This window comes from Bufo bufo, chromosome 4 (genome assembly GCF_905171765.1).
Source record: "Bufo bufo chromosome 4, aBufBuf1.1, whole genome shotgun sequence".
NCBI classification, from domain to species: Eukaryota; Metazoa; Chordata; class Amphibia; order Anura; family Bufonidae; genus Bufo; species Bufo bufo.
This window is the reverse complement of record NC_053392.1, coordinates 119,684,424-119,702,639: the sequence shown is the minus strand read 5'-3', so window position 1 is coordinate 119,702,639 and position 18,216 is coordinate 119,684,424. Positions and strand designations below refer to the sequence as shown.

The window sequence follows — 18,216 nt, the reverse complement described above, 5'->3', positions numbered from 1 at the left end:
GGGACGCTTCAAGTTAAAATATACCATCGGATTGGAGAAAACTCCGATCCGATGGTATAAAAGGGACTCCAGACTTTACATTGAAAGTCAATGGGGACGGATCCGTTTGAAATGGCACCATATTGTGTCAACGTCAAACGGATCCATCCCCATTGACTTGCATTGTATTCAGGACGGATCCGTTTGGCTCCGCACGGCCAGGCGGACACCAAAACGACTTTTTTTTCATGTCCGTGGATCCTCCAAAAATCAAGGAAGACCCACGGACGAAAAAACGGTCACGGATCACGGGAAAACGGAACCCCGTTTTGCGGACCGCAAAAAAATACGGTCGTGTGCAGGAGGCCTTAGATCATTCAGGAGGACCTGGCTGCACATACCATCCGGCTTCCCTGATCCTTGCTAGTGGGAGCCGATGCATGGCCAGACGCGCGCTCCCAGGTTTTAACCTCCCTGATGCCAAGCTCACATCTGACCATGACATCTGAGGGGGATAAATGTGTGCAATGGACGTTATCATCGATCGCATACATCAGACCCGGGTGCTTGCTGTCTAAAACAGCAGGCACCAGGCGGCTATGGCACCCGCCATCTTTAAAGGCCCAACCGCCGACGTATATATTCATTAGGCGTTTGGGAACAGGTTAAGGCTACCTGCACACGGGTGCAAATTTAACAAAAAAATTGGCACAGATTTCATTGTGGGTTTCTGTGCTTTGGCACCAAATCTTGCAGTTTGAATTGCAAAGGGTGAGATCCACACAAAAATAAAAAATTGCTGCAGATTTCTAAATCCACACAGCAGTTTGTCTAATCTCATATACTTTGCGAGCACCGTTTTAGGGCTGATGCACACGACCGTACTGGCTTAGTGCCCGTAAATAGTGGTCCGCAATGCACGGGCACTGGCCGTATGCACTCTGTATTGAGGTGTGGACCCTTTGACTTGAATGGGTCCGCAATCCGCAAGACACGGCCAAAGATAGAATATGTTCTATCTTTTTGCGGTGCGGAGGCATGGACCCAAAAGCCCATTGAGGCGCTTTGTAGTGCTTCAGATTTGTGCCTCCGCTACGCAAAAGAATCCACAGCACGGAGTGCACAAGGCCAGTGCCCGTATATTGCAGACCAGCCGTTTACGGTCCCCAAGATGGGCACTGAGCCCTTATACTGTTGTTTTTGTGTGCATCTAACCTTATACCTGCAAATTCTCTACTCTACAGCTCAGAGTTCTGAGAAGAAATGACACGCATCGTACCGAGGTCCGACTTGTGAACCAAACATGGCAGTGCAGCACACACCATATGACGTTATATTGTGGACATCCTGTATACTCCTTTGTTACCTGCTCATTAGCAGGCACCTGTTATTTCGAGCTAGTTTAGGCCTATGCTCAAAATACCTTCCTTCCTGACCCTGCCTTATCTACAGAGAGACCATACTTGAGGAGTTCAGCCCTTGTCATTCTCCAAGGTACTAGTATCTGCACACCAGGACGCTAAGAGCATATTCACATGTAGCAGAAGAGTTGCCGTTAAAACCACATAGAAAACTGCATGAGTTTTTGCCCTGGTTTTGATGCAGTTGCTAATTTTACAGGTGAAATCTTTTCAATAAATGTATTTTACTGGCAATATCTGAAACCAATTGAAAAACAGCCACAAAATGCATGCAGTTCTATTGATGCGCTTTATACGGCATCCCAAGCTCTACGTGTTAATATACCCTAACGCAGTGGTGGCGAACCTATGGCACGGGTGCCAGAGGCAGCACTCCAAGCCCTCCCTGTGGGCACCTGCACCCTGGAAAAAGTCTATGATGAAACATCAGACGGATCCGCTCCGAACGCTAGTGTGAAAGTAGCCTTAGACGTTTCCTGCCATTCATCAGCGCAGGGCGCACTTTGAACAGCACAGGCAGCGCACTGAATGTAGGCAGGCTATTATAGCGAAATGATAAAGTACATGGAAGATATAGTATATTGGGCTGTAGTGTTCAGGGTAAGTTGCCGTGTTGGCACTCTGCGATAAATAAGTGGGTTTTGGGCTGCAATTTGAGCACTCGGTCTTTAAAAGGTTCTCAATCACTGCTCTAAGGGTATAATTGTATAAAAGTTTATTAGGGCGGGTTCACATTAGCGTTTAGTTTTCCGTTTTTCTGATCTATCAGAAGAACCAAAAAAAAAAAAAATCCTTTATTTTGAGCATCAATTGTGCTCATTTTGCATCTGTTTTTGTCAGTTCCATTAGAGATCCGATATTTTAGATGGGAGAAGTCCTGTGCGGAGGAGGAGTCCTGTTTCTCCCGTCTAAGGTGGACTTACACGCTGTAACAATCTGCCGTGTAAGGCTAGGGCGACAAGATGACATCTGTCGTGCGACAATTTTTAGAATGATAGTCTATGGTGTCGCAATGCGACAGTCACAGAAAAATCCATCTTGGATGGATTTTTTGCTACCGTCATGTCGCAGTGCGACACCATAGACTATCATTATAAAAATTGTTGTGACATTTCGTCGTGTAGCCCTAGCCTAAAGGTGCATCAGCTCACCCGATGAATGATCGTTCGTGCAGGCACATAAATTGTTTCTGGGCAGCAGATCGTGCCATCTAAACAGCAATCTGCTGCACAGAAACACCGCAGCTGTATGAGGATGGGCAATAGGGATCCCTCGTCGCCATACTGTGAAGGTGATCGCCGCATGTAAATGCAGCGGTCTCATCCACTGAACGAGCAGCTGACTGTCGGGAACTCTTCCTGATAATCCGCTTCTCCTCGGCGCCTGCAAATGCACCTTAACATAATGGATCTCCGACAGAACAAAAAAAAAATTGGATGCAAAATGAGCATAACTGATGCTCACAATAAAGGATCCGTTTTTTTTTTTTTTTTTTCTGTTGTCCTGATGGACCAGAATAACAAAAAACTAAAAGGTGGTGTGAACCTGGCCTTAAAATGTATTATAAGCCTTAAAGGGGTTGTCTCCCGTCAGCAAACAGCAGTTATTATGTAGAGAAAGTTAATACAAGGCACTTACTAATGTATTGTGATTGTCCATATTGTCTCCTTTGCTGGCTGGATTCATTTTTCCATCGCATTATAGACTTCTCGTTTCCAAGGTTACGACCACCCTGCAATGGTGGCTCTGCTTGCACACTATAGGAAAAAGTGTCAGCCTCTCTGGTGGCTGGGACTGTGGAAGTGTACATAGGACGGCACCTTTTCCCATAGTGTGGAAGCACGACCACCACTGATGGATTGCAGGGTGGTCATAACCCCTGTAACGAGCAGTGTATAATGTGATGGAAAAATGAATCCAGCCAGCAAAGGAGGCAATATGGACAATCACAATACATTAGTAAGTGCCTTGTATTAACTTTCTCTACATGATAAGTCATTTGCTGAAGTGAGACAACCCCTTTAAGGGCTCATGCACACGACCGTTGTTGTTTTGCAGTCCGTTTTTCACGGATCCGTTGTTCAGTATCTGAGGTTTTTTTTTCTCTGATTTAAGTCCTCTTCCATTTTGTTATTCCACAAAACCTCTCCATATGGTTTCCGTATGCGATCCGTTTTTTGCGGATCGGAAACAGTAACTTATTAATCAGCAAACACATGAGCATTGTGAGCTGGGCATAGCATTTCTAAAGTATGGATCCGCAAAATACGGATGAAATACGGATATCATACGGATGTGTTCCGTGTACGTTCCATATTTTTTGCGGAGCCATTGACTTGAATAGGGCCTCGGACCGTGATCTGCAGACAATAATAGGACATGTGCTACTTTTTTGCGAAACGGCCATGCGGACAAACGGAAACGGAATGCACACAGTAACTTCTGTATTTTCTACAGCCCCATTGAAGTGAATGGTTACGCATACAGTCCGCAAAATACCCGGAACCGAAGCGGAAAGAAAATACGTTCTGCGCCTAGTTTATTAAAGGGGGTTTCTTAATAAATGAGTCGTTCCCCCTCCGTTCACCCAGCTATGAACTAGCGAAGACTTGAGCCATAATTTCCATCAGTTTGTGATGTCAATTATAGTAAATATGACGGCTTGTGAGAGAACACGTCCTGCTAAGCTCAACCCCCTTTTCTGGAATCCTGGTGTAAAACCACAAACATCACGCTTTCCAAAAAAAATAAAAAATTGCGCAAATGGTTCTAGTGCAAAAAATGCAGTAAACCGTGTGCACATGCTGTGCTGGTTTGTCTCACTGCTTTTGGCAAAGAAGGCCCTAACGAAGCCCTACAATTCTCCTGCACACGTGCCGATGCTGCAGACTGAAAATAGCGGTCCACAATGCACGGGCACCGTCTGAGTGCATGCCGTTTGCGGACCCACTGACTTGAATGGGTCCGCAATCCGCTAGAGACGGTCTGCACCGCAAAAAAGATAGGGCATATTCTATTCTTTTGCGGTGCGGAGGCATGGGCAGACTTTGCAGTGCTTCCGTGGGCTTCTGATCCGTGCCTCCGCTCCATATCTTGAGGATTATGGACCCATTCAAGTTAACGGGTCCGCATCTGTGATATGGAGCGCGTAAGGCTGGTGCGCATATACTGCGTACCTGCTGTTTGCGGGCTGCAATACGGGCACGGGGCACACACGTTTCTGTGCATGAGCGCTTATGCAGACCCTTATTATTTTAAACAAATAGAAAAGATATTACCGTAATAGAAACCGAGTGATGTGCTTCCCTATAGACATACCTAAACCAGATTTCCTGACGTGCTACCAGTTCCTGTACAGCGTGCAAACACAGGTGCAGGGCGTGTATATACACTAAACACTGGCCCCTCGGCCTCAGCGCTAGATTTTTTTTATTTTTTCACTTGATATAGCAAATATTCCTACATTATTATAAACCCACTGTAAATATTATATGCGGAATTATTAAAGAACACGTAGCCCGATTCATCTGAATGGGGTTGTTGTGGTGTCGAGGCCAATGATTTGTGAAAGCCCTATTTAGATAAATGGGTCAGTTTCTGCAAAAAGGCTGCTGTGTGTGAACATGCCCTTCACTGAACGGTACGGTTACCTGAATCACACCTACTTGTTTAAGGGCATGTGCTGTGTACCGAGGTCCGAATTGGAGAAAGCAAGCTGGTGAGAAGCGTAAGGCCCCTTGCAGACGAGCGTGTCCGGATTAGGTTCGGATGCGTTCAGTGAAAACTGCGCGACTTCGCAGGCAAACTCAGTCAGTTTTGCCTGCGATCGCATTGAGTTGTTCAGTTTTTATTGCGCGGGTGCAATGCGTTTTGATGCGTTTTGATGCGTTTTGCACGCGCGTGATAAAAAAAAAAAAAAAAACGTAATGTATACAAACAACATCTCCTAGCAACCATCCGTGAAAAATGCATCCCATCCGCACTTGCTTGCGGACGCGATGCGATTTTCACGCAGCTCCATTCACTTCTCTGGGGCCTGCGTTGTGTGAAAAATCGCAGAATATAGAACATGCTGCGATTTTCACGCAACGCACAAGTGATTAGTGAAAACCAACGCAAATGTACACAGCCTCATAGAAATGAATGGGTCCGGATTCCGTGCGGGCGCAATGCGTTCACATCACGCATTGCACCCGGGCGGAATACTTGCTCGCGTGAAAGGGGCCTAACAGGCGCGGTACTCACTCCATGTACAGAACACAGGCTACTGCAAAGAGGGCAGAATCAGACATCTTGATTTTGTTGACAAAAGCACGCAACACTAATCATACGCATGCTTTTTGTGTAAAACCGCTATGTACCAGGGTTTTTAAATGTCTGAACATGGCTGTGTATTGCTCCGGCTTGAAAGGGGGTGTGAAGAAAGGGTATATTCACACTTAGCAGTTGAGCCGTTTTGCTCTAGTTTTTCGATGTGGTTGTGGTTTTTACAGGAGAAACTGCAACAGCATTTTTTCCTACACGGTTTTAACCAGAACCCCAACTGCTTCATGTGAATATACCCGAAGTCTGGTCACACACTTTACACAGCTGTCTCCCCCATACACATGCACACTCGGCTGAAAGTCCATGAGGGGCGGGAAATCAGACATGTTGAAATCCAACAACCTAAACCTTCTCTCCACCGTTGGGAGGCCCCCATACACATTAGATGGTCAGTCGGTGCAAGAGCCAAGAACAGCGTCAGATCCTAGGAGGACTAAGCAGGGAATCCATACTAAAGGGTTTGCTTGAGAAACGTTTCTCTGCTTTGTCATGACAATACCCGTTCCAGTACCTGACTCCTACATACAGCAGTCTGAACGTATACCAACAGACATACATTAATGTGACTGTGCGCCAGGGATGTATAGCATTTATATTTCTGGGACTGTTTGACATCTGTGGAAAACCCGTCTGCGTTTCATCCGTAAAGATGTTCATGAAGAATCAATGTTTGGTCCAGGCGCCCTTTTCTTGCCTTGTGTCATCTGTATTCCACCGACACTACTCGGCTGAAAATTAAAGGGGTATTCTGTTTGTTAGAAGTTATCTCCTATCCACAGGATAGGGGAGAACTATTAGATCGGTGGGGATCCTACCGTCAGGACCCCCAGTGAATAGGGGATAACTTCTAACAGCCAGAATACCCCTTTAATTTTCAAAGCATCTCACGGAACACTTAAGAAACATGGCGGTCATCCGTGTTGTATCAGTGATTTTTCATCGACCCATAGACTTAGGGCTCATGCACACGGCTGTTGCCCAGCTGTGGCCGTATTGCGGGTCCACAATACACGGCACCGGCCGTGTGCACCCAACATCACGGATGCGGATGGAATGGGATCCGCAATCCGGAAGGTCGGTGCGGAACGGAACCCCATGGAAGCACTACAGAGTGCTTCCGTGGGGCTTCTGTCCATGCATGCACTACTTTTTTGTGATGTGGACCGCATTCGGGGGCCGTAGTGAATGGGTCCGCATCCGGAGGCCGTAGGGTCAGTGCCCGTGCATTGCAGACTTCAATTTGCAGTCCGCAGCACGGGCCCGGCCAGCAAACATTCGTGTGCATGAGGCCTTAAATAGTTGTTTGGTCCACATCACGGACCAAAGTAGAGCATGTCTCTGTAATTTTTCCCAGACGACAGAAGAATTAAAATCAATGGGTCGGTGTGTTGTCCGTAGAAAAGGCAGATCGCACATGTCCGTGATAAGCGGAAATGTGAACGAGACCTAAGGATCATTGTTAGCAACAACGTAATCCTGGCAGCAGATATGAGAGACGTCACCATTATTTCACAGTACCGCTTCCTGCCAGTGGCAATATGGTGAACGTAGTGGTCTAATAAGAAAAGAGTGAGGTGGCACAGACAGTGACATCACCTACGGGCACCTGCCTGTGCCACTGGAAAAATATATGTGGATTCCATGCAGAAAAGCCAGCAGATTAGCCCTATTGATCCTCTAGTACAGGGATGGCCAACCTGCAGCTCTCCAGCTGCTGTAAAACTACAATTCCCACCATGCCCTGCTATAGGCTGATAGTTGTAGACAGTCTGAGCATGCTGGGAGTTGTAGTTTTGCAACAGCTGGAGAGCCACAGGCTGGCCATCCCTGCCCTAGTAAGTACATGTCAAGTGTGAACACATCCATAAAAGCGGGGAAGACTTACTAACAAAAAAAGCTCAAACAGATACAGAATCTGGACTGAATTGCTATACAGCACTTTAGTACAGGTCCACAAGGCCGCCGTATAGTGCCACCGTAATACAGCTGCGTGCACCAGCCCTTAGGCTGGTTTCACACGGGCGTTGCGGATTGGGGCCGGATGCGTTCAGAGTGCGTTCAGTGAAACTCGCACTATTTTGCAAGCAAGTTCAGTCAGTTTTGTCTGCGGTTGCGTTTAGTTGTTCAGTTTTTTCCGCGTGGGTGCAATGCGTTTTTAATGCGTTTTTCACGCGCGTGAAAAAACGGAATGTTTACAAACAACATCTCTTAGCAACCATCAGTGAAAAACGCATCGCACCCGCACTTGCTTGCGGATGCAATGTATTTTTCACGCAGCCCCATTCACTTCTATGGGGCCAGGGCTGCGTGAAAAACGCAGAATATAGAACATGCTGCGATTTTCACGCAACACAGAACTGATCCGTAAAAAACAACGCTCATGTACACAGACCCATTGAAATGAATTGGTCAGGATTCAGTGCGGGTGCTATGCGTTCACGTCACGCATTGCACCCGCGCGGGAAAACTCGCTCGTGTGAAAGGGACCTTATACTTAAACACTTTCGGGTCCTCTGTCCGTTTCTGCTTCCTGGTTTTTGACACGTAGGAAATGCCTGCTCAGCCAGTTACTGGATGGCAGCAACAGGGGATCAGTGCGGCACGTGGGAGCGATGCGGCCTCTTTAAACATTTGATCGTCAGGGGTGCCCTAGGAATAGGCCATTAATATTGAACGCCTTCAAAACCCCCATAACTACAGCATGTAGAATAAGGCTAGGGCTACACGACGACATGTGTCGCGTGACATTGATGTTGCACAACAATTTTTATAATGATAGTCTATGGTGTCGCACTGCGACATGATGTGACAGCGACACAACAGTCGCAGAAAAATCCATCTTGGATGGATTTTTTGCTACTGTCGTGTCGCAGTACGTCGCAGTGCGACACCATAGACTATAATTATAAAAATTGTCGCGCGACACATGTCATCGTGTATCCCTAGCCTAAGGGCTCATGCACTTGACTGTGATTGGTTCATGTATCTGCTGGGTCTCCCAGGCAGACCACAGTTCCCCTGAACTGACTGTATCATATTGTTTTATGTAGTCAGGTCATATGTGATGGAGGATCTCTTGTACTGAACTGCGAGTGGTCGGCCCAGGAGATCCAGCAGACACATGGACCATGTTTCCTGAACCGATCCCAGTCGAGTGCATGAGCCCGTATTCTAGTGCTATAGTTAAGGAGTTCAATATTGATGGCCTATATTTAGGACACCCTTGACGATCAAATGTTTGAATCCCCTGCTGCTGCCATCCAGTGACTGGCAGAGCAGGCCTCTTTCACACGAACGTTATTTTTTCTGTTTCCGTTCCGTATACGGACCATATACAGAACCATTCATTTCAATGGATTTGCAAAAAAAAACGGAAGGTACTCTGTATGCCTTCTGTTTCCATATTTCCGTTCAAAGATAGAACATGTCCTATTATTGTCCGCATAACGGACAAGGATAGTACTGTTAGGGGCCAGATGTTCTGTTCTGCAAAAAGTGGTATGCACACGGATGTCATCCGTATTTTTTGTGGATGTTTTTTTGCGGACTGCAAAATACTGAAAAAGACATACGGTCATGTGCAAGAGGCCTAAAGGAAACCAGGAAGCAGAAACTGACTTAGGACTCAGAAGTTACTCCGTGTGCATTCAGTTTCCGTATGTCTGTATTTCCGTTCCGCCAAAAAATAGAACATGTCCTATTATTGTCCGCATTACGGACAAGGATAGTGCTGTTCCATTCCACAAAATACGAAATGCACACGGCTGTCATCTGTGTTTTTTGCGGACCGCAAAATACATACGGTCGTGTGCATGAGCCCTTAAACAGATCCGTCCTCATTGACTTGCATTTTGGGTAATGACGGATCCACCCGTATTGACTTGCATTGTGGGTCATGATGGATTCGTTTTGCTCCGCATCCCATGACGGAAAGAAAAACGCAGCATGCTGTGGTTTGCTCCCCGGTATGAGAATGCAACCAAACGGAACGGGATGCATTTTGGTTCTGTTCAGTTACGTTTTGTCCCCATTGACAATCAATGGGAACGAAACAGAAGCGTTTTTTCCGGTATTGAGACCCTATGATGGATCTCAATACTGGAAAATAGTGTGAAAGTAGCCTTACACATGTGAGAACAGCTCCTTACTCATAGCCATTTCCTGAAACGTTAGCGGGGGACAACCCCCTTAATTCTTCAGCTTCGGTTCCAGCATAGCAACGCATCTTTCCCTGTTCTACAGCCATTTTACACAACTCTCTAAATATCCCACATAATGGCATTTCCCAGACAAGTTCACGGTGCCTTCTAAAAGAAAGGTCTGCTCAATTCATCCAAATAAGAGATGCAGCAACCAAACACACACGTTATAATGGTGTACACTTAGCAGGCATGCCAAGTAAAGCCTCAGGCGTACACACTATGAGGGAGATTTATCACAAGTGGTATAAATGAAAACTGGCATTGTTGCCCATAGCAACCAATCAGATTCCACCTTTCATTTTTCAGAGCTCCTTTGGAAAATGAAAGGCAGGATCTGATTGGTTGTTATTGGCAATTAAGCCAGTTTTCCTTTTTACTTCCGGAGAATAGGCTGCTAGTGAAGTGGAGGTGAAGGGCTGCACTCAAACGCACAGTATGAGGACGAGCGATGGCTGCTTCTACAGCTCGTCCCCATACAAAATCATTGTTCCTGGCTAGCAGAGTGCTGTTCAGATCTGCTGTCCGAGGTGATATGCAGCACCTTTACATAGGTGGATTAACGGGAACGAGCGTGCCTTCCAGATAATTGGGCCAAACTTAAGGCCCCATTCACATGGCCGTATTTTTGCTCAGCATCCGATCCGGATAGGATGCAGACCCATTAATTTCAATGGGGCTGTAAAAATTACGGACAGCACAGCATGTGCTGTCCGCATCCGTCCATTTCGCAGTCCGGCAAAAAAGATAGAACATGTCCTAGTCGTGTCTGTTTTGTGGACAAGAATAGACATTATTACAACGGTTCCGCAAAAAAAAAAAAAACAGATGCAACACGAAGTCACATGGACGTCATATGTATTTTTTGCGGATCTGTAGACTGCAAAATGCATACGGTCATGTGAATGCACCCTAAGGGCTCATACACACGACAGTAGCCTGTTATGCAGTCCGCAAATTGCAGATCTGCAAACCACGGATACCAGCTATGCCCTAGCCTCTATAGAACAGTCCTATCCTTGTCCGTAAAAATGCATAAAAATAGGACATGTTCTATTTTTTTGAGGGGCCACAGAACGAACATACGGATGCGGACATTGAAGTGAATGGGATCACAAAATGTTAATTGGATACGAAAAAAGAAAATGTTGCTGTGCATGCTGCCGTGACTTCAGAAACAGGAACTTGGTGCCACTTCCTCGCTCTGATTTACCCAGATTGACGCCATTATACACCTGTAGCTATCAGCCCAAAAAAAAAAAAAAAAAAAAGTTGGTCATCTGGCACCGTAGTTTTGATCCGCATTTTTTGTGGATCGGATGCGGGCCCATTCATTTAAAAAAAAAATATTTAAACGTCCTATTCTTGTACATTTTGTGGACAAGAATAGGCATTTCTAACAAATGGAGGACGTGCGGATCCGCAAAATGCAGAATGCACAGGACCGTTATTAGTGTTTTTTTCAGATCCACAAACTGATATGGTTGTGTGCATGAGGTCCAAGACTGTTTGCACATTTCTGGACTGACTGCAGTTCATGTGAGCCAAACTCACAACATCATACATCACTAAAGCCGAATGCACACAGCCGTGAGCGGTCCGTGGTAACACGGCCTGGATTCCTTCTGAGAGCAGGAGCGCACGGCGTCATTGGTTGCTATGACGCCGCTGCACTACAGTAATACACTCGTATGATCTATGCGCATTCGGCTTAAGATACTATGAGTTCAGCTCACACGACCCATGGTCAGTCCCAGAAACGCGGCTGTAATATGGACCGCACATGCCCATGTAAAAGCAGCCTTAGAATATCCACAGGGCTCAGTTCACCCGTTGGCGACAAAAGTGTCCAAATATCTGTATAAGGGCTAATGCACACAAACGTATTTTCTTTCCGTGTCTGTTCCGTTTTGTTTTGGGTTTTTTTGCGGACAGTATGCGGAACCATTCATTTCAACGGGTCCGCAAAAAAAACGGAAGTTACTCCATGTGCATTCTGTTTCCGTATTTCCGTTCCGCAAAAAAGTAGAACATGTCCTATTATTGTCCGCATTAAGGATAAGGATAGTACTGTTCTATTAGGGGCCAGCTGTACCGTTCTGCAAAATACAAAACGCACATGGACAATATCCGTATTTTTGGTGGACCGCAAAATACATACGGTCGTGTGCATGAGCCCTAAAACTGTATAGAGTACACAATTACACTGAGCAGTAGTATATGTTTTTTGTTTTTTTTTTACAATAGGGGCCTCCATCGCAGGTATACATTGGGACCTTTTTTCAGCATATACATTTAACGGACTCTAAAATGTAAATGTGAATTGGTCAAAAGAAAGAGTTAGTTATCTGGCACAACTCATTGTGATCTGTAAAATCATGCTGGCTAAACCTACAGCTCTGCTACATCTGCATGGCTAATAAGAACCAAGCTGGCAAAAACAGGTTTAGTTGACGCTGTGATTCCATACTCAGCCCCTAGGTGGAGTAGCCACAAGTGGGATGGTCACCACACGCGTTGCCATGCGGCTCAGGTACGAGAGAATGCAGGCAATTGTTCCAGGTCCTGACAGGGGGGAATAATTTCGGAATAAGCAGCGAGGGAGACGTGCGCTGTTATCAACTTCCTGCTTCTGCGCCAAGATAGGGTCATCTGATGCCGTGACTTCAGAAACAGGAGCTTGGTGCCACTACCTCGCTCTGATTTACCCAGATTGACACCATTATACACCTGTAGCCAAGGACAGTTTCAAATATCTCTCGGTTCTATTCAGACATAGGTCATGTGACACCGCGACAGATTATATTTCAACGTGTCAGGAGCCTTCGTGTTCTTGTTCCCAGTCATCAAGGGCCTCTCACAAAAAAAAAAAGAAAAAAGAAAAAAAACTTTTGTATTTCTAACAATGCATACAACCTGACTGCAGGCACTTACAATATTATCCGGTGACCAGCTCTAGTGTGAAGCCCTTTTACTAAAATTATGGAATTGCATGATGAGCGTTTTCCCAATAAGATGCAATTTCAAGAATCGCTCCCTTCGGGAACGACGCCGCTAAAAGAGCATGACGGCTCCGTTACCTTCAGGAGTCTTCCCTGGAAACGTGCCTGCATGCGCTACCGGTTACGTATTGTTCTGTGCCAAGTCCACAGAGTAAGGACTAATGCACACAGCCGGAAGTGTTTTGCGGTCTGCAAATAGCGGATCCGCAAAAACTTATACCGGCCGAGTGCATGCCGCCATTGATTTATTTTTATTTTTTTTCTCCTGCAAAAATGGCCTATTCTTCTCCGTAAAACGAACAAGAACCGGATATGTTCTATTTTTTTTTGCGGGGCCGCAGAAGGGACTTACAGACGCATTGAGATAAATGGATCGGACCCCTTGTACAGTGCCAGCTAAGGGTACTTTCACACTAGCATTTTTTGATTCAGGCAACGGCACTTCCTGCCGGATCGGGCAAGCCGTGTACAAACAGAAAGCCTTTTTGTTCCGGATCAGTTAGGCTACTTTCACACTTGCGTTTGGTGCGGATCCGTCATGGATCTGCACAAACGCATCCGTTCAGATAATACAGGCATGCTCAGTCTGCCGCCCTCCAGCTGTTGCAAAACTACAACTCCCATCATTCCCTGACAGCCTACCGCTATCATCCTACAGAAGGGCATCGTGGGAGTTGTAGTTTTGCAACAGCTGGAGGGCCGCAGGTTGAGCATGCCTAAGATAATACAACCGTCTGCATCTGTTCAGAACGGATCCGTTTGCATTATCTTTAGCATAGCCAAGACGGATCAGTCTTGAACACCACTGAATGTCAATGGAGGACGGATCCGTCCCTATTGACTTACATTGTGTGCCAGGACGGATCCATTTGTCTCAGTTTCGACAGCGTTTTGGTGTCCGCCTCCAAAGTGGAATGGAGACGGAACGGAGCCAAACTGAGGCATTCTGAGCGGATCCTTATCCATTCAGAATGCATTAAGGCAAAACTGATCCGTTTTGGACCACTTGTGAGATCCCTGAATGGATCTCACAAACGGAAACCAAAACGCCAGTGTGAAAGACCGATCTGGTGAAATACCGGATCCGTCTCATCCGAAATAACGAATCCGGTATTTAATTTTTTTCAAAAATCAAAAGTGAAAATAGCTCCTCCTATGTGCCGGCGCATTCGCGCAGACTGGAAAACCGGATCCGGCATTAATACATCTCTAGTGCAGTAATACATCTCTATCCGGCAAGTGCAGTATTGTTCCAGGATCTTATCCGGAAAAAATACCGCAGCATGCTGCGGTATTTTGTCCGGTCAAATACCGCACATCCTGATGCATACGGAACGGATTGATTTCCATTCGGAATGCATTAGGACAAAACGAATGTGTTTTTTTCCCGGTATTGAGACCCTTTAACGGATTTCAATACCGGAAAAGAATAACGCTAGTGTGAAAGTACTCGAAGTACATGAGATTTTCAAAATTGACCAGCAGTGCGTATTTTGGAGGTCAACTGTTTGTGCGGATTTTCATTGAAGCTTTCACCCTTTGCAATTCAAAGTGGTGAAATCTGGGGCAAAATTAGCAAAATAGATTCTTTCTAGTAATGCAGCAAAATGTGCTCGCAAATCTGAGCGTAAAATCCAAACCAAGTATATTGACTTGTGCTGGTAGTCTAAGGGTATGTCCACATGACAGTGTAAAAATCCGCAGCATATCCCGCGGCAGAAACCTCTGCGCTTCCTGCCGTGTTTTTTTAATTCAGAATGGGACTGTCCCGCTGTCAGTTTAGTTGCACTGAATGGAGCCAAACCGTGAGCAGGCTCCCGCCGCAGCTTTCCGAGGTGTCCATGTGTTAGCTGCACCAAAAATTGGCGAGGTCTGGAAAGCGGTACGTGAAAAATCCTCAGACGCATAAACTGCAGCACAGCCTACCATCGAAAACAATGGGAGGTGGTTTCAGCGCAGTTTTCGGCACAGAATCCAGGCTGAAAACCATGCCAAAAATCCGGTGCGTGAACATAACCTAAGAGTATATAAACATAGCAGAATTCTCGTCTGAATGGGCTTTGCAGGAATCCATGTGACTGCTGCGGAAACAACTGCCCTGAGATGTATGGGAATATGCCAATCACAGAATACAGGTTACCATCATCTTCTGTACTGTCAAGTTCCCTCCCATAACTAAAAGAAGCAACTGCAATATTCTATCAGAGAATTGCTCATCAAGCAACTCCCTAAAATGTAAAGTGGCGCAGAACTTGCGCTGACAACCTAAGCCTTCCATTCGCCATCTGCGTCACACCATACAGACATGTGACAGTAATCAAACGTTTTCACTGCAGCCATCATCCCAGCCTCCCCCAATCAGTGGCGGCCGGCCGGCGTGGTGTGTGGCAGTGATATAAGTGGATTTGCTCCTGAAGACCGGTGGAATGTCCCCTCCTCCCCGGCAGCAGACAATACTGTCCCCCTCATTAGCATACAGCTGACACTTGCCTCTTTTCACACTGACTGTCCCACTGAGCTGCATGTGGTCCCAGGAGACAGTCTGACCCAGGAAACAGGCTGCAGGGAACAAATGGGGACCTTAACCCCCCAACCCCCTACACTCCTGCTTAACCCCTCCACTGCCAGAGGGCTCCTCCACAGCCGTGAATGGGTTAACCCTAGGGATAAATGTGAATGTATTTTACATATCTATAGTGGGTTTGAAAAAGAAAAATACACACTCTAAAAACATGCTTGGTTAATTAGCATCCTGTGGAATTGTGTGTGTATATAGACAATTCCATATATATATAGATATATAGATATAGATAGGATAGAAATGATATAATATTAATAATATAGAAAACTAAAGTTTTTATCAAAAGAGCAAATATGTATAGATAATCTGTTACATACATAATATCATCATTACTACAGCCTACATTCTGCATACTGGTACATACACCATATATAATATCCTCAATATTACAGCCTACATTCCGCATACTGGTACATACACCATATATAATATCCTCAATATTACAGCCTACATTCCGCATACTGGTACGTACACCATACATAATATCCTCAATATTACAGCCTACATTCCGCATACTGGTACGTACACCATACATAATATCCTCAATATTACAGCCTACATTCTGCATACTGGTACGTACACCATACATAATATCCTCAATATTACAGCCTACATTCCGCATACTGGTACATACACCATACATAATATCAATATTATAGTCTACATTCTGCACATTGGCACATACACCACCCATAATATCGTCAATACTAGTCTACATTCTGCATACTGGCACACACAGACCATACACAATATCCTCAATATTACAGTCTATATTCCGCACATTGGCACATACAGCATAAATCATTTCATGATCACTACAGCCTACATTCTGCACATTGGTATACACAGACATACTGTAATCTCAGGGGGTTCCAGGCTAGATATAGCAAACAATTCATTAGGGAAAATGAAAGTAACCAAGGTGCTAACAGCATAGACCCAGGCCACTTCCATGGGCACATCTCCCACACCGATACATGAGCGACCCCAGGCTGCACACACGCTACAGCCCAAGCCATGCTGTCATATGCAGCACATACAGGATGTGGACTGCTGCACTTTCCACCACTGTGATGCTTAGAAGTTTGATTAACTATGGTCCATGGGCAGATCCCCCCCAGGTTCTTACCCCAGCAGTCCAGCCTCATGCCCTGCCCAGTGGGGGGCACTTCTACACGCTATATACCCCACATGAATACAAGTAGCAATGTCTGATGATGTCAGCAGCACCCCAACATGACCAGAAATAATGGCTTCCTGCACAGTCATGTTCACACACAGACCAAAAGCAACTACCCCCAGCAGAGACCCGAGCAAAAGCCAGAAAGACTGCACTGGGGAGAGGGTGAAGGCATGGAATATTTAGGAAATAAAGCAGAGAATCACCCTCCCCCTCCCCTCTCCAGAGCATGCTGCAGGAAACTAGTGCATTGTGCTGCCTCCCAGGCTGAGAAGGAGCACAGGCTGGGGGGCTGGGGAGAGCCTGCATTGTGGGGTGCAGGGGGCCCTCACTTGCACACTTACCTGCACACAGCACACGACTGGCTCACTATTCTCAGCTCACTACTACAGCCACTCTTTGTTACCATACCCTGAAAACTTGAAAATGAGGCAGGCGTGAGCAGCCGAGCGCCGAGCTCATCCAACGCAGCAGTCACAGAGCGGGGCTGGCAGCTGCAATACATTCCAGTCAGTGCAGTGTGAGACGCTGTGGAGGAGGCTTGTCTCCTTGTGGAGGGCTCCCACCGCACAGGCTGGTCCCTCTGCTGGGGAAACTTTCTGGCCACCACATGCAGGACTTTACACATAGTCAGACTCTCAATGTAAACAAAAAAGGATAAAAAATAATCTAAGAAAATAGTTCTTGATTTTTTTGCCTTTCTGACTAGGTGTAAAAAATAGCATCTCCCGTCCTTTTCCCATTTAATGTACCATGTATGTGGCTTTACTGGCACCGACCTGTCCACAAGACTATTGACTATGTATCCAGTATTGGATGATTGGACACTGATTGACAAAAAAAACATAAGATAGAAATGTCAGATTGCTACAGTATGACTGATGCAGTGATGTCTGATTAGACATCTTGCCACAAGAGGGCGCAAAAGTGCTTCCCTCCTTGTACTATACAAAGGGTCTCAGAGGCTACTTTTGGGTAGTGTACCTCTTGGTGAGAGATCATTGATGGCTAGACATACCTCCAGGCTCAGACTGGCCCACAGGGGTACAGGTGAATCCCCCGGTGGGCCCCTAGTCTCCCACCCCCTGCACAAGTGGCACATAACACAGTAAACTTACTGCACTATATACATATATTCAATGTACAGCACCTCAACCAGCCTATGTTCATATATAAACGTTATAGATTATTAAAGAAATTCCACCGTTTATTATTATAGACACAATCAGAGCTGAGATGACGTCTAGGTATAGAGGAAAGCTAGCCACTATCCTCTTTCCCCCAGGACCTACCTTCTCAAAGTTGCTGCAGGGACCCCCATATTCAATCATCATGTAGCATCTTGCTGCTGTGTGAGCAGGTAATATTTAAATGTCACCGTAAGGTGGGCCCAGGGGTGAACTGACCATTCGGGCATGGACCGGGGGCCCGCTCACTCCTGCAGCCAGAGGTCACAATAACTTTTACTCAGTGACTTACTGAGGGGGGGCGGTCCGCCCCTGGTGCCGACTCTCACGGGGGTGCCAGA

The 18,216-nt window shown here is 46.0% G+C and overlaps 1 protein-coding gene across 1 annotated transcript in view; it reads right to left on the bottom strand.

The window, feature by feature from the left end:
* Positions 1-17,152, bottom strand: part of TFDP2 (transcription factor Dp-2) — a 78,825-nt gene extending 61,673 nt beyond the window's left edge. The window contains exon 1 of the mRNA XM_040427772.1: positions 17,033-17,152. The gene's annotated coding sequence lies outside the window, so the exon portion shown is untranslated. The remainder of the gene's footprint in view (positions 1-17,032) is intronic.
* Between the last annotated feature and the right edge of the window lie 1,064 nt (positions 17,153-18,216).